At 42.2% G+C, this 21362-nt stretch overlaps 1 non-coding gene across 1 annotated transcript; it reads left to right on the top strand.

Annotated features, from left to right (window-relative positions):
• Positions 1-8250: 8250 nt before the first annotated feature.
• On the top strand, positions 8251-8311 carry LOC129490869 (U7 small nuclear RNA). The gene has a single exon (XR_008660352.1). It is a non-coding gene; the product is annotated as a U7 small nuclear RNA (small nuclear RNA).
• The last annotated feature ends 13051 nt before the right edge of the window (positions 8312-21362 follow it).

The raw sequence follows: 21362 nt of genomic DNA, 5'->3' as shown, positions 1-21362 counted from the left end.
ACATGCTGATTTGTAAGCAATGTGCATATTTCTTTAAATGAGGGAGTTGCCGATTTGTGCTGCCAGAGACAGATGACAAAATCTAACAGCTGATGGCTGGTGCAGTACCAGTTGAATTTGTGCTAAGTCTGCAAATACTGACTTAATGTGCCAGTATCTTGTGACAGGCTGCAGTTTCTCACAAATATCCCTTCCTTTCCCTTTCCTTCTTGCTTGTTCCAGAGTCTGTATCATGAAAAAGAGGGATCCCTGAGACAGCCTTCTGACTTGCCAGTGTGAACTACAGCCCAGAACATTTCAGCCATCCTGAGCTTCACATGAAGTTGGGATCTTGGCATTAGGGTTTGTAGTAAGTTCCTAGTACTGCTGTAATAAAGTACCACAAATGCAGTGGCTTAAACAACAGAAATCACTTGTCCACCATTCTGGAAGCTAGAAGTCCAAAATCAAAGTGTTGGCAGGATTGATTCTTTCTGAAAGCTGTAAGGGAGAAACTCTTTCATGCCCCTCTCCTAGCTTCTGGTGGTTTCCTGGTAATCTTTGTCATTCTTGGCCTGTAGATACATCACCCCAATCTCTGCCTTCATCTTCACATGGCATTCTCCCTGTATGTGTGTCTGTTTCTGGGTCCAAATTCCCCCTTTTTGTAATGATACAGCCAATTGGATTAGGCCCAATGCTAATCACCTCATTTGAACTTGATTATATGCAAAGCCCTTATTTCCATATAAGGTCACATTCACAGATTGGGAGCTAGGACGTTAACATCTTTCGGGGGGGACATAATTCAGCCCATAACAGGGCTTCTAATGTAGGTCCAAGGAAAATGATATAAGCCATTGGATTGTGCAGATCCAGCCTTAATCTCCCACTTTCGTGCCCTGCCAGGTGTTTCTTCTTTCTCTACCCCCACCCAGCCATCCCATGGACGGGCTTTCCCAAATGAAGCCTCTTATTGGCATAGGCTAGAGGGGAGCTTCCCTCTGTCTACTGAGGCCTTGGGCCTGTTGCCCAGATTCTAGGCCTGGATTCTGGCTCTGCTAATATCCAGCCTCTGCCTATGCTGCTGACGTGTAGTGGTGTGGATGAATTGTCTTTTCTCCTGGCCTTTTTCATCTAAACTTATACATGACATGATATAACCTAGGAGCTAAGAACATGGACTCTGAAGCCAGCATCTCGGCTCTGAAACTTCCTAGATGTGTGACCTTGGACAAGTTCCTTAAACTGTTTGTCCTGCTTCCTCATCTGTAAACCCACCACCTCAAAGATCTGTTAGGATGATAAAATGAAATAATTCATGTAAAGCAGTTTGAACAGTGCCTGGCACATAATAAGCACTCTCTAAAGTTAGCTGATATTATTATTAGCTTTTCCCTGACCCAGTGAATTAACACTGGTCCTTGGAAGGACAGGCCAGGTAAGGAGGACAGGGAAAGTGGGATGAGCAATGAAGAAGACGAGCCCCGTTAGGGCAGGCATCTAGAGTGAGGTTTAGAGGAGGCCAGGCCTTAGCAATGAAGGAGTAGAGAGGGCAGCAGGGCTCAGGGCCCTTCTGCACAGTGGACTCCCAGAGGTAGCTAAGCAAAGAATCTGGGGAAACTCCCCAGGACTTCTTGTCTGCTTCCTCACTGCAAACAGAATGACCTTAAAGTGTGGGCAAGCTTGGGCCTCAGCAGATACACATGGAGGTAGATCAGTAGCACAGGTATGTGTGTGTATGTGCATGTGTGTGTGTGTGCAGAAGTCAGCAGGAAGTTCTTCGTCCCATTACCCTATTACCTAAAGTACTGTCCTGTATTCTGTACTTACAGTTTAAGAAGACTTTGGGGACCATCCTCACCCTTTGAGCTTTCCCTTCACTCTCCTCAGTGTGAAACCCATGTCTTTCCTTCAGAACAGCTACCACCCTGGGCTGCTGCTGGCAACAGAGGTGCTCTGCTTGCAAAATCCTCTGTTTGGTTGTAACTGTTTGGTTATTACTCTACTGCAAAGGACAACTCAACAAATGACTTTAAACTATTCACTTTTCAAATATTAGGTTAACGCTATCTGAAGTTTGATCAAGATATGGTGGATAAGAAATCACTGCCCCTCCTAAAAATTTAGGTTATGATTCAAGTGCTCTTTTAAGAGGCATTTCAGAATGTTGACTGTATGCATTATCCCAGTGCCCAGCAACCGTGGCATAGCTACATTTAGGCAGTCTTTTGTGATGAGACATGTATATGGGTGAAGCATTTGATCTTTCAAAAAAGCACCAAACTTCCCCTGACCCCGCTATTCCCTTAAGGTACCACCCTACCTCTCACTTTCCGTCTACTCCCCAAATTGTCAACTAGTCCATACTTGCTGTTTCCACTGCCTCCCCAACCACAATCACACTGGACTGTATAATTCTTTACTCTGCATTCTCATCACCCAGGTATAATTGCTCTTTGGAGGTGGTCTTTACCTGTCTCATCACCAAATCCAGTGGCTACACAATAATCTTTAGGCTTCCTAACTACTCTGTACCTTTAAAAATCCTCTTGTCCCAAGGCTTCAGTGACCCCAAGCCACCCTAGGCTTCTTGTCTTCCTGGCAGTTCCTTCCCTGGATCCTTCTTTAGCTATTCTTCCTTCTTCCTCCTAAATGCAGGTACATCCAAAGGGTGTATCCTCATGACATTGTTCCCTCTCCTTCTACCATCTTCCTAACTATGTTTAGTTTACTGGATATGGAAGCCCTCCCCCAACAGTGGGCTATTGGAAACACAGACTATCCAAAGCCAGATATGTTTAGCCATGAGACTCTGCAGAATCTCCTACCAGGAAACGAGAGTAGGCACTGGCCCAAACACCAAAGCAGAAGAATCCAGCATAACGGTGCAGCCCTGGGGCACCATGGTGGATGCAGCTTAGGACAGGGGATGGGCACCAAGGGGTTTGACCATAGAATGAATGAGAGGTCCAAAGCCATAGGTCAGCTAGTGTGCTTGAAGAAGCTTATTTCTAATGCTCATACATAGTAGGTTTAACAGTGTTCCCCAGTCTAGGTATCCCTCTTGTACTTCTCCATCATGTCCTTTATCACACTGGATGCAGGGTATTGTATATTTGCTAGTCTATATCCACTTCTAGACTGTAAGATCTGGAGGGCAAAGACCATATATATCTTTATCACCATTATATTTCCAACACCTAGACTAGTGCTTGTCCCAGAGAGGGTGCTAAATAAATTTTTGTTGGAAGAGTGAATGAACAGGATTTTTAAATTTGGAAATTAAGTTAGTGGGAAGCATGAGAAAGAAAACATATGTAAACCAAGATGAAATGTGTACAAAGTGCATACCATACAGTCATGTATTATTGCTAGAGGTAGACTGCAAATTTCACTCTAAACTGCCTACCAGTCAAAGCAAAGAAAAAAAAAATCGGTGATAAAATTTATAGTGACTGTAGGATTTTAAAAGATAAGTTGCTCCCGACGAAGTATAAGCATCACTGTGTTGACTTAAGAGAAATGTCTCTGTGGATCCCAACAGAGTGTTACCGGCTGGGCCACAGACAATGTCTAACAGGCCATCTTTATAATAGTGAATGCTATAGGGCTGTTTTTTACAATGTCCTTCAATATAGGCTAATCACATACTATAAATTTAAAGTAATTCTATGAGAAGGGAGACCACAGTAAAGTAACCAAGTGCCCAGAATGCTGATGAGCTGGCATAAAATTTAGAATATCCAGTAGTACAAGGTTTGTCCTGAAGCACATGAGTATTTTCTTTGTTTCTCTTTTTTTTTTTTTTTTTTTTGAGACACAGTCTTGCTCTGTCACCCAGGCTGGAGTGCAGTGGTGTGATCCCAGCTCACTGCAACCTCTACCTCCCAGGTTCAAGCAATTCTCCTGCCTCAGCCTCCTTAGTAGCTGGGATTATAGGCGTGTGCCACCATGCCCAGCTAATTTTTGTATTTTTAGTAGATACAGGGTTTCACCATGTTGGCCAGGCTGGTTTTGAACTCCTGACCTCAAGTGATCCACCCACCTCAGCTTCCTAAAGTGTTGGGATTACAGGCATGAGCCAACACGCCCGGCTACACATGCATATTTCTCATAATATTATCTAAGAGCTCTGTGATCAAGTACATTGGAGAAATACTGCCTACTCAAATTCTTATTTCTTGGATATTTACATGTACATTGACATATAATAATGTTTAAAGAAGTTCTTCAGTAAAGAAACTTTGTCTAATCTAGAGTGTTACCAAAACAATTTGATCATTTTATCATATACTACCTGTTTACATTTCAGGGAAATTTAAGGATGACACTTTGGGAAACAATCTTCTAGGGAAATTATGGACTGCATGTCTACAGGCAACCCTGTGTGAATGTTGTTTCTCACAATTAAGTTCTTGATAAGAATCTGTCCACAGAGTGTTCCAAGTGACAATCACTTGGCGAGAACTTGGAGTGCAGATAATCTGTGCTGTTATTTACAAATAACAGTTTGACAGTTAACTGAATGGCAGGCCATCTGAGGAAATTAACAGCTTCTATTCAATCTTTGTGTCCATATCCTTCCCAGGGAGATCCCAAGGGAAGCTGGGATTATGTTAGAAAACAGTCATGACTCCATTCTACTTAAACCCAGTAAAACCATCTGAATCAACTTAGTAGAGAACAATCTGAAAATCTAAGCTAGTCTAAACTGCAGTAATAGTATTCTTCCCAAGAACTTCCAAGTGCTTCTAGAAGTGGTGAAGAACACACTGCTGTTGTTATTGAAAATAACATCTATTGATTATCTTAATCAATGACTATTCTTTATGGGTTTATGTGCCAATAATTTAGGCTGCTCAGTTTTCTCCATTGAAACTTAAGATTTAAATCACTAGATCATAAAAGAATCATACAATGCATTGCCCCTTCTATCTGGGCAGGCATTGTTCAGATGAACAACAGTGGGAAAATATAATTTCTATGACAAGAGGGAGGAGAAACAAAGTTTATGTCCTGGTATATTCCTTCCTTCTAACTAGCTGACGACTTCCCTCTGTAATAGGTCAGAAAACTGTCAGCTAAATGAGGAACCAGAGAAACACACAGTCCAGATCATCTGAGCTCTTAAGAAAGAGGAGAAATATCTAACCTTCATTTTTTTTCTATTACCAATCTCCTTGAAACTTCTAAAATATTTTCTACTCTAACTTACTAGGCTTCATAGAATCAACAAAGGTAAAGCATCATATAAAAGTATCAGATAAGTGAGCTAAAAACATTTTACATTTCACTCTAGAGTTCGTTATATTTTTGGCAGGAAATTTATCTTCCTAATTATGTTTTACTTATGTTGAAATTAATTTTAATTGGTATTTCCTGTGAACACACTCAGTAGAAAGCAGGAAAGCCTGCCTAAGATTAAAAATTGGCCTTGGATAATCCAAAATCCACACTCACTCTGAGCAATCTCATCTATGCCCACAATCTCACCTATTTCTGATGCTCTGAGGACTTCCACATCAACATCGCCCCTCCATTGTCTCTCCTGAGCTATGCAGTGCATTTGAACAGACTCTCGGGCAACTTCACCTGTATGTTGACATATGCAATGTGAATTCATCATCTTTCTGGCCATTTCTTACCTCTGTTCCTCTCTCCCTGTAATCCCAGCCTCAGTGATTAGATCTGCCTTCCACCCAACTGCCCAAGTCAAAATCTAGAAGCTGCTCTAGACTCCTTATTCCTACTCACCACCTTTCTTGGGACTAAAATCCAAATCCCTTAGCATGACATTGAAAGGCCTTCACAATCTAGCCCCACGTTTCCCGGTGAAAGCCCTATTGGCAATTAGGGCGCAACAGTTCTTCTGTTTGCAGGATTGCCCTTCTCATTTCCAGTCCCACCCACTAAATGCCAGCAACACTCTCCATTCACCATCATAAGTGGAAAACAAATAAACAAATTTAAAAAGATCATCTACATTTCCTAATGCTACTTGTAAGGTAATACAGCCTCTAGAATCACAAGTCTAACTTCGCCTACCTTTCCAGCCCTGTCTCCCCCTACATTCCTCCATAGACTTGACATTCCAGCCACACTGAATGATTTGCACTTTCTGTGTGTGCTGTGCTGTCTCAAGCCAAGCCTCTGTGCTTTTGCACATGCTGTTTTCTCTGTCCCTCCTGTCAGCCCTCTCCTTACTGAGTGTGATGGCTAATTTTATGTGTCAACTGGACTGAGCTAAGAGATGCCCAGATAGCAGTAAATCATTCTTTCTGGGTGTATCTGTGAGGCTGTCTCTGGAAGATGTTAGTCTATGAGTAGAGAGTAGGCTGAGTAAAGAAGATCCACCCTCACCAATGGGGGTGGGCATAATCCAATCTGTTGAGAGCCGAAACAGAACAAAAAGGTGAAGGAGGGGCACATTCTGTTTCTCTTCTTGAGTTGGGACGTACGTCTTTTTCTTCTAATGAATGTCAGAGCTCCTCATCCTCAGGCCTTTGGACTCTGAAACTTACATCAGCAGCACCCCCTCCTCTCAATTCTCAGAACTTTAATCTTGGACTGGGTGTTACACCATCAGCTCCCCTGGTTAAGATTTGGTCTGAATGACACCACCAACTTTCCTGGTTCTCTAGCTGGCAGATGGCAGATGGTGGGACCTCTTGGCCTTCATAATCATGTGAGCCAATTCCCATAATAAACTGGTTTTGTTTCTCTGGAGAATCCTGACTAATACATTGGGCCAACGAAAAATCTACACTCAAGATTCAATTCAAAATCTTTTGTCCCAGAAAGTCCCCTGCCCACCCTCTACCACAGTAACCTCTTGTCCCTGTAAACTGTAGCTCGCCTTTGGACTGACCTAGACAGACCAAGCTTCAAAATACCTGCCATAGGCCGGGTGCGGTGGCACACACCTGTAATCCCAGCACTTTGGGAGGCCAAGACATGGGAGATCACTTGAGGTCAGGAGTTCGAGACCAGCCTGGCCAACATGGTGAAACTCCATCTCTACTAAAATTACAAAAATTAGCCAGGTGTGTTGGCGCATGCCTGTAATCCCAGCTACTCAGGAAGTTGAGGCAGGAGAGTCACTTGAACCCAGGAGGCAGAGGCTGCAGTGAGCCAAGATCATGCCACTGCCCTCCACACTCCAGCCTGGGCGACAGAGAGAGACTTCATCTCAAAAAACAAAAACAAACAACAAAATACCTGCCATGCCCACATCCCACTTTGGGAGAAACTGCCCCCTCTGTAGCCCTGCCCTAGGTAGATCAGCCCTTTGTAAATACTGTGATAGCCTCACAGCTGATGGACCAGGAGTGGTACCTGAAGCAAGGGTGGCCCACCCATAGGCCAGTGCCCTATGATGTGCCCTAGCTTGAAAAGATGAACTGGGCCCATCAGATTCTCTTTCTCTTTCTCTTTCCCTTGGGAATTTCTAGGAAGAAAAACAAATAGTATGAGGCAATTGTTGCTATCACTGAGGAAAGGGCCCTAACTCAAGAGTCTATGTGGGCCATTAGAGTGATGGGGAGACCAGCAGTGTCACACAGGTAGCATGTGGACTGGACTCCTCTCCTCTATTGCCTCACCAGTCCATGGAAACACTGCCAGTAGTATTGGGGGACCCCAAGGAGAAGGACAGAAAGAAAGCCGGGCGCCAGGAGAACTGAGCAGCAGAGAGTGAGCCCTATGCATAGACAAAACACTTGTCCCTGATCTGCCTCCATTGAGCCTCCCAAACCCAAATGTGACAGGGCATTATTGCACTGTACTGACCCACAGAGGAAAAAATAGGCTGAAGGGGAAAGCTGTTTCCTAGTTCTGCTTCCACCAATTTCAAACCCCATGGCCTCAGGCAAGTGTTCTGGAGCACCTTTTCTGATCTGTAAAATGGAGGTTCTAGTTTCTTCTCTGCCTTAAGTCCTGTTCAGTGATTAATTAACTGTATGACCTTGGACAAGTCATTTGGCCTCTATGAGGCCAGTTCCTGCAATTTTAAAATAAAATCAGTAAATTTCACTTTACAAAGAGGGTGCAGTAATCAACATAGATAATGTACATAGAAAGTGTCTTGTAAACTGATGGTTACTGTATGTAAGGTTATTATTACTATGACTTCTTTTTCCAAGCATTGCAAAAATCGTAGAAGACATTTTTGTTGGTATCTATAGTTATAAATATGTATATATAGCATATTGATTAGATTATTCTAAAATCTTACTCAAGTCTACTGATTTGATGTTACTTAAATCTTAAACCAGTTACAGCTCTTCTAGAATTTGTCCAGCAGTTCTCCTGGATTTTACAGGAAAACCCCACACACCAAAAAACAAACAAAAACCAAAAAAACCCACCTTAAACCTACTTTTACACTATTGTGTAACTGAAGAATTATAATTTCAGTTGAGCAATCTCAAACAAGGGATTGCTATACTTCTAAAAACCATTTATCACTTGCTTTTTATTGCAACACTTTGAAAACCTTCTGCAGGCTATAAATTAGTGCTGTTTTTTCTGCTTACTACCTACTGTTTCATTTTTACTATTAATAGTAGCTTTAAACCCTTAAAATAGCTGTGGAACAATTTTTCTGAAACTGCTTATTATATGATTTCCATTAGTAACAAATGATTTTTTTCCAATCCTTTTGGACACCTAGAACTCTGAGAGTCCCTGAAGCCTGGGGACTCTTGACCTTTCTCTTTCCCACCATCAAATCAATTATCAAGACCTGTTTTGCCTGTTTAAAAAATATCCCTAAATGAGCGCACACCACTATTAACCTAGGCCCAGACCACCAGTACCTCTCACTTGAATGCTTACAGTGGTTCCCTGACTGGTCTCCCTACACTCAGTCTCTCATGAAGGTGCTCTGGATATGTCAGTGAGTAACACAGGCAAGGTATGAATTTCCAATGCCATGGAGCTTTTATATACTAGTGAGAGAAAGACAAAAAGGGGTTCCTCAAGAAAACCCCAACTTGCAAATTGCCAAGTGCTATATAGGAAATAAGCAAAGTGCTGAAATAGAGAATATGGGGAGAGGGCATTGTAATTATCAGGTGGTCAGGGAGGGCCTCTCTAAGGAGGTGACTTTCAAGGTAAGACTACAAGAGTAAGAATGAGTCAACCAAGAGAGGAGTATGAGCACTGCAGGCAGATGCAAAGGACCCAGGAGGAAAGGCATGTCTTTGTGACTCTAAGAGAAGCCCCGTGTAGCCAACTTATTCTCTATGGCAATGAGCAGGGTCAGCGCCCCTCCACCCTCCAGCACAGACAACAAATGTGTGGAAATGAGAGGAAGCATCCCATCTGATGGATGAATGCCTTTTCTACAATATAAATGTGATTAGGTACTTAAAGAGCTTCATGATTTCCCATAACCCTTAAATGTTCAAGCAATTTAATTTGTAAGAACCTTCACACTCAGGTCCCTACCACTTTCCCACCCTTATCCATACCATTTTCCTTGTCACCCTGCAATGATCACATTTTGGTTCCTTGAATGTACCATGCTTTTCTGTGTTCAGTACTTGCCTCCTCTGTCTTACTGACTGAACATGATTCCCCTTCCCTTCGTTGATGGATCCTTTCTCACTTCACCTTTGAAGCCTCAGCTTAAACATCACTTCTTCCGACAATGCCTCTCATAGCACTGTGTGTCTAATTCCAGTCGTGCATTAACTTCAGATCTCTGGGAAGGAAGTTCATGGTGTCTTATTATGACTGCCTCTGGTGTGGTTAGCATTATATTCATCAACTATTCTTTGGCCGAGGATCCCAAACTGCTCTATGACCAACTCATTGTTTTTAAAACCCTTTTAGAATGCATAGATGAAGTACACTGTACCTTGTCATTACAATATTCAGAATGGCGTCTCTATCTAGGCTCTGATCCAAGATGGTTACAGATGTACCAGAAGAACACCCTGCTTAAGTCAACCCAGGGACAGAGTATGGCTAGAATAGCTTAAAATTAGCAAAGTCTGTTCGGAGGTTGCAAGCAGTGGAAGGAAGAGAAATTAATCCAGGTTTCTAAGATCACATTCCCAAGCTAAATGCAGAAAAAAAATATTCTAACATTCACTTCTGACGGCAACCTTTTACAGATAGAATCCAAAGGCCAGGAAGGTGGATTTTAGCGCTTAAACTCTTGCTACAGTGAAGTAATGCTTCATATTAATTTTCTTCCACTAAAATTTATATGCAACTAGCCCTCTTCTAAAGCAACTGGTTATCAGAAATATGACAGCATGTTTATATGCCCACATCTTTTTTTTTAACCCACTTGGCTTTAGATTGCTTGAGACTAAACCTTGAAATAATATAGAATGTTTATAGTTCTGAGCAGAAATGCCATAAAGTAATGCAAATTAATAATTTATTAGTCAATCAGTACCTCAGGCCTAACAGTTTCCTATATAGCATATGCAGAAAAGACAAATGAGAGTATGGTGATGTGTAGCTGCTTTAGGGGACTCACATGATCTGAGAAGCCTGCCTCCCATCACTCTGGTAGGAAGCCAATTCCATGTTAAATTCCAGAGGTGGCTTATAAAAGATTTTCCTACTGAAATGTCAAACTTCCTACACTGGTTCTAAAGCCATCAATCGTATGAACCCTACTTATTTTATGTATATCTGACTTGTTATAAGAAAGAATTTAAGATGATATACGTGTATGTGTGCAACAAGATCAAAAGTAAAATAAGGAAGAAGAGGCAGAGATAACGGAGGGTAGAAAAGTAGGATGAAGCTGGGAATGAGGCATCATGTTATTTCCATGTCTTAAGTTTCACAACTATTTGGCAGATTTATATATATATATATGTAATGAGATTTGTTATTATTTCCACATTATATATACCCTTAAAAAAAACAGAAAGAAAACCAAAAAACCCTCTTTTTAGAATTTATCACTGGGTGCAGTGGCTCACACCTGTAATCCCAGCACTTTGGGAGACCAAGGTGGGTGGATCATTTGAGGTCCAGAGTTTGAGACCAGCTTGGCCACCATGGTGAAACCTTGTCTCTACTAAACATACAAAAATTAGCCAGGTGTGGTGGTGCCCACCTGTAATCCCAGCTACACAGGAGGCTCAGGCAGGATAATCACTTGAACCTGGGAGGCAGAGGTTTCAATGAGCCAAGATCGCAGCACTGCACTCCAGCCTGGGGCACAGAACAAGACTCTATCTCAAAACAAACAAACAAACAAACCAATAGAATTTATCCACATCTTTTTCTCGAATTTCGTTTGTAAGCACCTAAAAGTAGACTCTCACTGATTCTACTATCAGCATTTGGTTCATCCAGAGCAACTTTTTTTCCACATTCCTCTCTATATAATAATATGGTCGGTGAATGTAATATTGGTAATATTTTGATAGTACTCTCAATCACCTGAATGACATTCCCTGTTAAGGGGAAAATAAATGAGACACTGTTAGTCAGATAGTTTGTTTCTCCAAACAAAACCCCAAAGCTCCCAATTTGTGACAGGTGGACATCAACCCTAGGCAGAACAGACAACTTCAGTGCTGCCTACAGTGTGGCATCATGTGCTCTATTTCCCAACAAGCAGAAGCTCAAAATTGTGGACAGGTTTAAAGGAACCATAATGGCAATTTCCTAGAAAGCCACTAGGTGGAAGGGATTTTTATTATGTCTTCTTTCACAAAGACTTTTGTTCTCTCAACCAAAGCCATCCCCTCCAGTGTACAAGAGTTTTAAATTAAGTATTTGTTCTGATTTTTTGGTCACTGCATTTTCCAGATACATTTATTTTTTTCTATTACAAAGAGATTTGTTCTTTGTAAGGAGCATGTCAGCACTTTCTCACCAGTTACCCTGAAAGAGGAAATGTACTTGAAATGAGAAGCAGTAATTATTGAGATCTGTCTGCTTCTCACATGCTAGGGCTGTGTTCAGGATGCTCTGTTGGCTAAAGACCAGCAGTCAGGTTGCATGTGACCCAGGAAGGTGGAGTCCTCATGGCCATGGAAACAGGTGCTTCTAGAAGCAATGGAAAATTGCTTGACGGTATTAAGAGTGTGTTTGATAACACTGCCTGATGTGAATAGTATTAAATAGCAATATGAGGACAAAACAAAAGGAAATGATGAAAACATTTACACTTTAACTATAGGAAAGAAGAAAAGAAAGATGTTGTTCCTCCTTCGTATCCCATCCCTGTCAATATCAAGACCCATGAGGCAAGCATGTAGGCCTTAGGGTAACAGTCTTGGATTGCAGGATTTGGTTCAATGAGCTAAGGAGGCCTTCAGAGATTCCATGGTTCACTTGCGGGTGTTTAATCCTAGCCTAGGGAAGTCTTGTCTAACTGACTCAAAATACAGGCATTTTCCCCAAGTTCTGCTCTTTATCCTTACTTTCACATTAATTGTGGTCAACCTACACATTTGAAAAACGTGATAAGCAAGTCCGTCCCAAGATGGCCAAACAGGAACAGCTCCAGTCTGCAGCTCCCAGCATGATCCACACAGAAGACAGGTGATTTCTGCGTTTCCAACTGAGGTACCTGGTTCATCTCATTGGATCTGGTTGGACAGTGGGTGCAGCCCATGGAGGGCGAGCCGAAGCAGGGTGGGCCATTGCCTCACCTGGGAAGCACAAGGGGTAAGGGGATTTCCCTTCCCTAGCCAAGGGAAGCCATGACAGACTGTACCTAGAAAAACAGGACACTTCTGCCCAAATATTGTGCTTTTCCCACAGTCTTAGCAGCCGGCAGACCAGGAGATTCTCTCCTGTGACAGGCTTGGCAGGTCCTACACCCACAGAGCCTTGCTCACTGCTAGCACAGCAGTTTGAGATCAGCCTGTGAGGCTGCAGCCTGGTGAGGGGAGGGGTGTCCGCCATTGCCGAGGCTTGAGTAGGTAAACAAAGTGGCCAGGACGCTCAAACTGGGCAGAGCATACCGCAGCTCAGCAAGGCCTGTTGCCTCTGTAGACTCCAACTCTGTGGACAGGGCATAGCTGAACAAAAAGCAGCAGAAACTTCTGCAGACTTAAACCTCCCTGTCTGACAACTCTGAAGAGAGTAGTGGTTCTCCCAGCACAGCATTTGAGCTCTGAGAACAGACAGCCTCCCTCCTCAAGTGGATCCCTGACCCCCGTGTAGCCTAACTGGGAGACACCTCCCAGTAGGGGCCAACAGATACCTCATACAGGCAGGTGCCCTCTGGGACAAAGCTTTCAGAAGAAGGATCAGGCAGCAATATTTGCAGTTCTGCAATATTTGCTGTTCTGCAGCCTCCACTGGTGATACCCAGGCAAACAGGATCTGGAGTGGACCTCCAGGAAACTCCAATAGACCTGCAGCTGAGGGACCTGACTGTTAAAAGGAAAACTAACAAACAGAAAGGAATAGCATCAACATCAACAAAAAGGACATCCACACCAAAACCCCATCTGTAGGTCACCAACATCAAAGACCAAAGGTAGATAAAACCACAAAGATGGGGAGAAACCAGATCAGAAAAGCTGAAAATTCTAAAAACCAGAGCACCTCTTCTCCTCCAAAGGATTGCAGTTCCTCACTAGCAATGAAACAAAGCTGGACAGAGAATGACTTTGAGGAGTTGACAGGAGTAGGTTTCAGAAGGTTGGTAATTACAAACTTCTCAGAGCTAAAGGAGGATGTTCAAACCCATCAAAAGGAAGCTAAAAAGCTTGAAAAAAGATTAGATGAGTGGCTAACTAGAATAAACAGTATAGAGAAGACCTTAAATGACCTGATGGAGCTGAAAACCATGGCACAAGAACTATGTGATGCATGCACAAGCTTCAGTAGCCGATTTGATTAAGTGAAAGAAAGGGTATCAGTGATTGAAGATCAAATTAATAAAATAAAGCGAGTAGAGTAGTTCAGAGAAAAAAGAGTAAAAAGAAACGACCAAAGCCTCCAAGAAATACAGAACTATGTGAAGAAACCAAATCTACATTTGATTGGTGTACCTGAAAGTGATGGGGAGAATGAAACCAAGTTGGAAAACACTCTTCAGGATATTATCCAGGAGAACTTCCCCAACCTAGCAAGGCAGGCCAACATTCAAATTCAGGAAATACAAAGAACACCACAAAGATACTCCTCAAGAAGAGCAACCCCAAGGCACATAATTGTCAGATTCACCAAGGTTGAAATGAAGGAAAAAATCTTAAGGGCAGCCAGAGAGAAAGGTTGGTTTACCCACAAAGGGAAGCCCATCAGACTAACAGCAGATTTCTCGGCAGAAACCCTACAAGCCAGAAGAGAGTGGGGGCCAATATTCAACATTGTTAAAGAGAAGAGTTTTCAACCCAGAATTTCATATCCAGCCAAACTAAGCTTCATAAGTGAAGGAGAAATAAAATCCATTACAGACAAGCAAATGCTGAGAGAATTTGTCACCACCAGGCCTGCCTTACAAGAGCTCCTGAAGGAAGCACTAAACATGGAAAGGAACAACTGGTACCAGTCAGTGCAAAAACATGCCAAATTGTAAAGGCCATCGTGCTATGAAGAAACTGCATCAATTAACGGGCAAAATAACCAGCTAACATCATAATGACAGGATCAAATTCACACATAACAATATTAACCTTAAATGTAAATGGGCTAAATGCTCCAATTAAAAGACACAGACTGGCAAATTTGATAAAGAGCCAAGACCCATCAGTGTACTGTATTCAGGAGACCCATCTCACATGCAGAGACACACATGGGCTCAAAATAAAGGGAAGGAGGAAGATCTACCAAGCAAATGGAAAGGAAAAAAAGGCAGGTGTTGGGTGGAGCCAAGATGGCTGAATAGAACAGCTCCAGTCTACAGCTCCCAGAGTGAGCGACACAGAAGACGAATGCTTTCTGCATTTCCAACTCAGGTACCGGGTGCATCTCACTGGGATTGTTGGACAGTGGGTGCAGGACAGTGGGTGCAGTGCACTGAGCATGAGCCGAAGCAGGGAAAGGCATCACCTCACCTGGGAAACGCAAGGGGTCGGGGAATTCCCTTTCCTAGCCAAGGAAAGGGGTGACAGACAGCACCTGGAAAATCAGGTCACTCCCACAATAATACTGCGCTTTTCCGACGGTCTTAGCAAACGGCACACCAGGAGATTATATCCCATGCCTGGTTTAGAGGGTCCTACGCCCACAGAGCCTCGCTCATTGCTAGCACAGCAGTCTGAGATCGAACTGCAAGGCAGCAGCAAGGCTGGGGTGGGGGCGCCCGCCATTGCCGAGGCTTGAGTAGGTAAACAAAGCGGCAGGGAAGCTCAAACTGGGTGAAGCCCACCTCAGCTCAAGGAGGCCTGCCTGCCTCTATAGACTCCACCTCTAGGGGCAGGGCATAGCCAAACAACAGACAGCAGAATCCTCTGCAGACTTAAATGTCCCTGTCTGACAGCTTTGAAGAGAGTAGTGGTTCTCCCAGCACACAGCTTGAGATCTGAGAACGGACAGACTGCCTCCTCAAGCGGGTCCCTGACCCCTGAGTAGCCTAACTGGGAGGCACCCCCCAGTAGGGGCAGACTGACAGCTCACACGACCGGGTACTTCTCTGAGACAAAACTTCCAGAGGAATGATCAGGCAGCAACATTTGCTGTTCACCAATATCTGCTGTTCTGCAGCCTCTGCTGCTGATACCCAGGCAAACAGCATCTGGAGTGGACCTCCAGCAAACTCCAACAGACCTGCAGCTGAGGGTCCTGTCTGGTAGAAGGAAAACTAACAAACAGAAAGGACATCCACACCAAAACCCCATCTGTACGTCACCATCATCAAAATCCAAAGGTAGATAAAACCGCAAAGATGGGGAAAAAACAGAGCAGAAAAACTGAAAAATCTAAAAATCAGAGTGCCTCTCCTTCTCCAAAGGAACACAGCTCCTCACCAGCAACGGAACAAAGCTGGACAGAGAATGACTTTGACGAGTTGAGAGAAGAAGGCTTCAGACGATCAAACTACTCTGAGGTAAAGGAGGAAGTTCGAACCCATGGCAAAGAAGTGAAAAACCTTGAAAAAAGATTAGATGAATGGCTAACTACAATAACCAATGCAGAAAAGTCCTTAAAGGACCTGATGGAGCTGAAAACCACAGCACAACAACTACGTGATGAATGCACAAGCCTCAGTAGCCAATTCGATCAACTGGAAGAAAGGGTATCAGTGATGGAAGACCAAATGAATGAAATGAAGTGAGAAGAGAAGTTTAGAGAAAAAAGAATAAAAAGAAATGAACAAAGCCTCCAAGAAATATGGGACTATGTGAAAGGACCAAATCTACATCTGATTGGTGTACCTGAAAGTGACGGGGAGAATGCAACCAAGTTGGAAAACACTCTGCAGGATATTATCCAGGAGAACTTCCCCAATCTAGCAAGGCAGGCCAACATTCAAATTCAGGAAATACGGAGAACACCACAAAGATACTCTTTGAGAAGAGCAACTCCAAGACACATAATTGTCAGATTCACCAAGGTTGAAATGAAGGAAAAATGTTAAGGGCAGCCAGAGAGAAAGGTTGGGTTACCCCCAAAGGGAAGCCCATCAGACTAACAGCAGATCTCTCGGCAGAAACTCTACAAGCCAGAAGAGAGTGGAGGCCAATATTCAACATTCTTAAAGAAAATAATTTTCAACCCAGAATTTCATATTCAGCCAAACTAAACTTCATAAGTGAAGGAGAAATAAAATACTTTACAGACAAGCAAATGCTGAGAGATTTTGTCACCACCAGGCCTGCCCTAAAAGAGCTTCTGAAGGAAGCACTAAACATGGAAAGGAACAACTGGTACCAGCCACTGCAAAAATATGCCAAATTGTAAAGACCATCGAGGCTAGGAAGAAACTGCATCAACTAACGAGCAAAATAACCAGCTAACATCATAATGACAGGATCAGATTCACACATAACAATATTAACTTTAAATGTAAATGGGCTAAATGCTCCAATTAAAAGACACAGACTGGCAAATTGGATAAGGAGTCAAGAACCAGCAGTGTGCTGTATTCAGGAAACCCATCTCACGTGCAGAGACACATATGGACTCAAAATAAAGGGATGGAGGAAGATCTACCAAGCAAATGGAAAACAAAAAAAGGCATGGGTTGCAATCCTAGTCTCTGATAAAACAGACTTTAAACCAGCAAAGATCAAAAGAGACAAAGAAGGCCATTACATAATGGTAAAGGCATCAATTCAACAAGAAGAGCTAACTATCCTAAATATATATGCACCCAACACAGGAACACCCAGATTCATAAAGCAAGTCCTTAGAGACCTACAAAGAGACTTAGACTCCCACACAATAATAATGGGAGACTTTAACACCCCACTGTCAACATTAGACAGATCAACAAGACAGAAAGTTAACAAGGATATCCAAGAATTGAACTCAGCTCTCCACCCAGTGGACCCAATAGACATCTACAGAACTCACCACCCCAAATCAACAGAATATACATTCTTTTCAGCACCACACCACACCTATTCCAAAATTGACCACATAGTTGGAAGTAAAGCTCTCCTCAGCAAATGTAAAAGAACAGAAATTATAACAAACTGTCTCTCAGACCACAGTGCAATCAAACTAGAACTCGGGATTAAGAAACTCACTCAAAACCAATCAACTACATGGAAACTGAACAACCTGCTCCTGAATGACTACTGGGTACATAACAAAATAAAGGCAGAAATAAAGATGTTCTTTGAAACCAACGAGAACAACGACACAACATACCAGAATCTCTGGGACACATTCAAAGCAGTGTGTAGAGGGAAATTTATAGCACTAAATGCCCATAAGAGAAAGCAGGGAAGATCGAAAATTGACACCCTAACATCACAATTAAAAGACCTAGAGAAGCAAGAGCAAACACATTTCAAAAGCTATCAGAAGGCAAGAAATAACTAAGATCAGAGCAGAAGTGAAGGAAATAGAGACATAAAAACCCTTCAAAAAAATCAATGAATCCAGGAGCTGGCTTTTTGAAAAGATCAACGAAATTGATAGACTGCTACCAAAACTAATAAAGAAGAAAAGAGAGAAGAATCAAATAGACACAATAAAAAATGATAAAGGGGATATCATCACCAATCCCACAGAAATACAAACTACCATCAGAGAATACTATAAACACCTCTACGCAAATAAACTAGAAAATCTAGAAGAAATGGATAAATTCCTCGACACATACACCCTCCCAAGACTAAACCAGGAAGAAGTTGAATCTCTGAATAGACCAATAACAGGCTCTGAAATTGAGGCAATAATTAATAGCCTACCAACTAAAAAAAGTCCAGGACCAGACATATTCACAGCCAAATTCTACCAGAGGTACAAGGTGGAGCTGGTACCATTACTTCTGAAACTATTCCAATCAATAGAAAAAGAGGGAATCCTCACTAACACATTTTATGAGGCCAGCATCATCCTGATACCAAAGCCTGGCAGAGACACAACAAAAAAAGAGAATTTTAGACCAATATCCCTGAAGAACATCGATGAAAAAATCATCAATAAAATACTGGCAAACAAAATCCAGCAGCACATCAAAAAGCTTATTCCCATGATCAAGTGGGCTTCATCCCTGGGATGCAAGGCTGGTTCAACATACACAAATCAATAAATGTAATCCAGCATATAAACAGAACCAACGACAAAAACCACATCATTATCTCAATAGATGCAGAAAAGTCCTTTGACAAAATTCAACAGCCCTTCATGCTAAAAACTCTCAATAAATTAAGTATTAATGGGATGTATCTCACAATAATAAGAGCTATTTATGACACACCCACAGCCAATATCATACTGAATGGGCAGAAACTGGAAGCATTCCCATTGAAAACTGGCAAAAGACACAGATGCCCTCTCTTACCACTCCTATTCAACATAGTGTTGGAAGTTCTGGCCAGGACAATCAGGCAGGAAAAAGAAATAAAGGGTATTCAATTAGGAAAAGCAGAAGTCAAGTTGTCCCTGTTTGCAGATGACATCATTGTGTATTTAGTAAACCCCATTGTCTCAGTCCAGAATCTCCTTAAGTGATAAGCAACTTCAGCAAAGTCTCAGGATACAAAATCAATGTGCAAAAATCACAAGCATTCTTATACACCAATAGCAGACAAACAGAGAGCCAAATCATGAGTGAACTCCCATTCACAATTGCTTCAAAGAGAATAAAATACCTACGAATCCAACTTACAAGGGATGTGAGGGACCTCTTCAAGGAGAACTACAAACCACTGCTCAGTGAAATTAAAGAGGATACAAACAAATGGAAGAACATTCCATGCTCATGGGTAGGAAGAATCAGTATCGTGAAAATGGCCATACTGCGCAAGGTAAGTTATAGATTCAATGCCATCCCCATCAAGCTACCAATGACTTTCTTCACAGAACTGGAAAAAACTACCTTAAAGTTCATATGGAACCAAAAAAGAGCCCGCATTGCCAACTCAATCCTCAGCCAAAAGAACAAAGCTGGAGGCATCATGCTACCTGACTTCAAACTATACTACGAGGCTACAGTAACCAAAACAGCATGGTACTGGTACCAAAACAGAGAGATCGACCAATGGAACAGAACAGAGCCCTCAGAAATAATGCCCCTTATCTACAACTATCTGATCTTTGACAAACCTGACCAAAACAAGCAATGGGGAAAGGATTCCCTATTTAATAAATGGTGCTGGGAAAACTGGTTAGCCATATGCAGAGAGCTGAAACTGGATCCCTTCCTTACACCTTATACTAAAATTAATTCAAGATGGATTAAAGATTTAAATGTTAGACCTAAAACCATAAAAACCCTCGAAGAAAACCTAGGCAATACCATTCAGGACATAGGCATGGGCAAGGACTTCATCTCTAAAACACCAAAAGCAATGGCAACAAAAGCCAAAATTGACAAATCGAATCTAATTAAACTAAAGAGCTTCTGCACAGCAAAAGAAACTACTATCAGAGTGAACAGGCAACCTACAGAATGGGAGAAAATTTTTGCAATCTGCTCATCTGACAAAGGGCTAATATCTAGAATCTACAATGAACTCAAACAAATTTACAAGAAAAAAACAACCCCATCAACAAGTGGGCGAAGGATATGAACAGACACTTCTCAAAAGAAGACATGCAGCCAAAAGACACTAAAAAAATGCTCATCATCACTGATCATCAGAGAAATGCAAATCAAAACCACAATGAGATACCATCTCACACCAGTTAGAATGGCAGTCATTAAAAAGTCAGGAAACAACAGGTGCTGGAGAGGATGTGGAGACATAGGAACGCTTTTGCACTGTTGGTGGAAGTGTAAATTAGTTCAACCATTGTGGAAGACAGTGTGGTGATTCCTCAGGGATCTAGAACTAGAAATACCATTTGACCCAGTGATCGCATTACTGGGTATATACCCAAAGAATTATAAATCATGCTACTATAAAGACACGTGCACATGTATGTTTATTGTGGCACTATTCACAATAGCAAAGACTTGGAACCAACTCAAATGTCCATCAATGATAGACTGGTTTAAGAAAATGTGTCACATATACACCATGGAATACTATGCAGCCATAAAAAAGATGAGTTCATGTCCTTTGCAGGGACATGGATGAAGCTGGAAACCATCATTCTTAGCAAACACATGGGCAGAAAACCAAACACCTCATGTTCTCACTCATAGGTGGGAATTGTAAAATGAGAACACTTGGACACAGGGTGGGGAACATTACACACCAGGGCCTGTTGTGGGGTGGGGGACTGGAGGAGGGACAACATTAGGAGAAATACCTAATGTAAATGATTAGTTGATGGGTGCAGCAAACCAACATGGCACACGTATACCTATGTAACAAACCTGCAAGTTGTGCACATGTACCCTAGAACTTAAAGTGTAAGTTAAAAAAAAGAAAAAGGGGATGAGTGGAAGAAGGATGCCAAGGTTGAGAAATGTTCAGATCAAAGATATTTTGCTACCTGTGGAAAGCTATTGATGCTTTTCTTAAAAATCCACAGCCTCTCAGTTTACCTGATTGACTGAATGAGACATGACTGAGGATTAAAAATTCACTGGTGTGAACAGGGTACCCAAGCCAACCAAGACAAGTTTTGGGTTGGGACTTATCAGGATGTCTGCTATGTGAAAAGCTATTGTAAGACCCTTGTTGAATGGAGAAGCTTAAATCCTTTAGCTTCAGATTCAGAAACATGACAAGTCAAATGAGCTTGGACACAAAGTCTGAGGGCCACTTTATTGTATGCCCGTGGGTATAACAAAAAGCAGTCCCCTTTTCTTTCTCCCTCCAGGTATGGGAAGTACATTTCACTAAGTAACAGGAGGCTGTAAGGAAGTAGGGGAA

This window comes from Symphalangus syndactylus, chromosome 9 (genome assembly GCF_028878055.3).
Source record: "Symphalangus syndactylus isolate Jambi chromosome 9, NHGRI_mSymSyn1-v2.1_pri, whole genome shotgun sequence".
NCBI classification, from domain to species: Eukaryota; Metazoa; Chordata; class Mammalia; order Primates; family Hylobatidae; genus Symphalangus; species Symphalangus syndactylus.
The sequence above is the reverse complement of the archived record's forward strand: the minus strand, read 5'-3'. Positions and strand labels throughout refer to the sequence as shown.